This window comes from Cariama cristata, unplaced genomic scaffold (assembly GCF_000690535.1).
Source record: "Cariama cristata isolate BGI_N322 unplaced genomic scaffold, ASM69053v1 scaffold41200, whole genome shotgun sequence".
NCBI lineage: Eukaryota > Metazoa > Chordata > Aves > Cariamiformes > Cariamidae > Cariama > Cariama cristata.
In genome coordinates this window covers 19,614-23,291 of record NW_009594996.1, presented here as the reverse complement: position 1 = coordinate 23,291, position 3,678 = coordinate 19,614, and the positions used below count along the sequence as shown (strand labels likewise).

The 3,678-nt window shown below is 40.0% G+C and overlaps 1 protein-coding gene across 1 annotated transcript in view; it reads right to left on the bottom strand.

Moving 5' to 3' along the window:
* Positions 1-3,678, bottom strand: part of LOC104161511 (ecto-NOX disulfide-thiol exchanger 1) — a gene marked incomplete at both ends in the record, with an annotated part of 23,673 nt that overhangs the window by 562 nt on the left and 19,433 nt on the right. The gene's annotated exons all lie outside the window — the stretch shown is intronic.

The following is a 3,678-nucleotide window of genomic DNA, read 5'->3' as shown; positions in this document are numbered from 1 at the left end:
AGGAATTAGGAGGCCTCTGTGTTACTGGACCCACTGAGGAAATGAAATGTGTCCGTGTTAATCTGCTCGGCTGAAAGCTCAGTCTTGGAGCTTGGGCTCAGCCGTACTTTTGTCAACAGATTTCGCTAACATCACATTCTTAATTGATGAACAATGACAAGGCTGAACAATTCCTCCTCAAAGCACTGATTAATTACAAGGAACTGAGCTGAACAGATGATGTTTCTGTATTTGTTTTGTATTATTTGTCTGTGGTTTGTTTTACTTTTTTTTTTTAAAGGATTCCAGATGAATCCAGGCAAACACCTGGATTACAGCTTTATGTTTACCATTCAGGTAACTAAAGTTGCATTTCTCCACAGAAAGATCGCCAAAACTGGTGGCTAGACTTTGTGCACTCTCTCCCCAAGTAATCTTCTTTTCTCTGACAGTGCTCTCGGCTTCCACAGAAGACTCTTAGCACAGCATCCATTACACTTCTGGCTTCATCAGGATTAAGAGGACACATTTCTTTTTAAGTCCCATTTAGGGTGAACTGCAAGAAAATGTTATTACAACAGAGTGTCTTCCTGTGAAATCATTTTTGTGCAATTCGATCTCATTTTTTCCCCAGAATTTTATTCTATAAAACTCCTGTTTCCCAACAAATCATTTTAAACAGCTTATCTAGTCCTTGTTGGTTAGATTTCTTTATATATATTTCAGATGGTAGGTATACCTTTCTATAGGAGAAGGTATACAGTTATGGTGGGGAGAAGTTATAGTTATAACCAAAAGACACTTAAAATGAAAACTGGAAAATATTAAACCCAACCAACTGTGTTACTGGATACAGAAACATGGGACATAGTTTGTAAGAAGACTCTGCTTTCCATGTACAAAGAATAATGAAATACTAATTCTTAAGTGATGATTTGGGCTTTTATTCTGAATCAGTAATCACTTCCCTAAAAGGCGAGGAGTCTAAAGTACAGAGACGACTAGTGACATGCTCCATGCCCACAGCCTGTGAAGAATGGATTTTACATTGCCTGATCTTTAGCATCTTAATAACTGAAACGTGCTTTCAGCTACAACAACAGGATTTGCTATCCACAGATGGATAGGCATGTTCATCCAAGATCTCTGAAAAAATATGCAAAACAAGACCATTATAACACCCTCCCTTTGTACAATGATGTATCTGTTGTGACTTGACTTTAACATGTGATTCATCATCATCATTCATTAAGTAATTGCCTCTGGGGAGGAAGAGTCCCACAGGCATCTTTTCTTTCCATACTGTCCCCTTGGACTGGACTTCCGAGCTTTGCTGGATATGTATGCAGCAGGTACATATTAAGTGGCTCTGATGAGTCAGGTTGGCTGAATATGGGCCCCAGAAAAGCCAAATGTAAACAGGACTCTTGCAAAGCCTCTTCATTGCAAGCAAACAGTAGGATAAGGCTCTCCAAAAGGCTTGGACAAAATCTTCAGCCTACTGAAATGCATGGGAGCTGGATGTCACGGATCCAATACAGTCAAGAACTCATCCCTGTAACATAATGTTTATTATAATTACAGTAGTCAATAAGAATAACCTGTAATGGCTTCTAGCAATGTTAGCATGCAATTTCCAACAGTCTGTACAGTCAGGTCACCCTGTGGATGGCACTAGCCTGTTAACACCAAAGATACAACTCATTGTGAGTAGACTAACTACAGCTGAATGTTCTTCTTTTTTCCTTGTAGATGTCATTATCTATATGATCACACATAATTTATCATCCAACACCAAAGTACCATTTAGAGTAAATTATCCCATTCAATCTAGGTCAAGACACGAACAGCAAAGTTGGGAAAAATCATACACAAAAGCACCTCTGGAGGTACACCATGACCTGTGAAGAAACAGTGTGCAGAGCTGAGCAAAAATGTTTCACAGAGTTGCATGAGGAAAATCAGTTGCACAGAAACATTCTCCTTTTTTCTTGCTTTAATCTCTCCCCAGTACATGCCTGTGTGTTGTTTTACTGTAGAGTTTATTTGAAATTAAAACACCCCTCCCCTTGTTTTGTTTTTATCAGGCACAGTTGGTGTCTGTAAGGGATGGTCATAGACACGCCATTCTTCTGCCACATAGATTCAACCCACTTAAAAGGACACGCTGAAAACCTCTTTTCAACATACTATACTTCCAGGGAGCTGCAGAGGTCTGTGGGTCTGTTATAGTGAATTCATGGCTCTGTACTAGCAGGAAAACATCCTTTCATCGGTAAACATCAGCATCTTCATTGATTACATAATTACAAGGTACATTAAAAAATGCTAGAGGGTAATGTACGCACAAGAGGTGCACATTAGTTAACAAAATCTTTTCTCTACAGTTTTAAAATTTCCTGATTTCACCTTCATTTCTATTCTTGAGTTGACTACTTGGTGACTGCCATAAGGTAACTCACCACAAATTAATTTTCTTCATCCAGAATGCAGTGACTCTTTCTGAGCAATCAGAGATTCACTTAGAAAACCAGATTTTTATACCAGATTGTTCATTTATTTTTTATTTAGTAGATAAATAGTAGAAGAAATGCAGCAATGGAATCTAAATTAAACAGAGCATGAACTGCCTTATGATTGCAGCCATTCATTAAAAAAACAAAACAAAACAAAACAAAACTCCTAATTCTATTCAAAATTATTCCCTTGCAGTAGAATGCACATAAATATACACTGTTTAAAAACATACTCTTAAAATAAATTCCTTTATATAAGACATGCTCCCATATGTAATTGTTCTTTTAAAATGTGCATGTGGCAAATTATTTCCAACACTGAAAGCTCTTTTCTCCTCCAAGTTACAGCATGTTTTCATAGAACCATAGAATCATTTAGGTTGGAAAAGACCATTAAGATCATCAAGTCCAACCATTAACTTAGCACTGCCAAGTCCACCACTAAACCACGTCCCTAAGCACCATGTCTACACATCTTTTAAATACCTCCAGGGATGGTGATTCCACCGCTTCCCTGGGCAGCCTGTTCCAATGCTTGACAACCATAGAATCATAGAATCATAGAATCATTATGATTGGAAGAGACCTCAAAAATCATCAAGTCCAACCATATACCCGATGTCACCAAAAAAAAAAAACCCTTTTGGTGAAGAAATTTTTCCTAATATCCAACCTAAACCTCGCCTGGCGCAACTTGAGGTCGTTTCCTCTTGTCCTATCGCTTGTTACTTGGCAGAAGAGACCGACCGACCCCCCACCTGGCTACAGCTCTCTACAACTTTCAGGAAGTTGTAGAGAGTGATCAGGTCTTCCCTCAGTCTCCTTTTCTCCAGGCTAAACAACCCCAGCTCCCTCAGCTGCTCCTCACAAGACTTGTGCTCCAGATCCTTCACCAGCTTTGTTGCTCTTCCCTGGACATGCTCCAGCACCTCAACATCTTTCTTGTAGTGAGGGGCCCAAAACTGAACACAGCATTCGAGGTGCAGCCTCACCAGTGCTGAGTACAGAGGGACAATCACATCTCTAGTCCTGCTGGCCACACTATTTCTGACACAAGCCAGGATGCTGTTGGCCTTCTTGGCCACCTAGGCACACTGCTGGCTCATATTCAGCTGGCTGTCGACCAACACCTCCAGGTCCTTTTCTTCCAGGCAGCTTTCCAGTTGCTCTTCCCCCAGCCTGT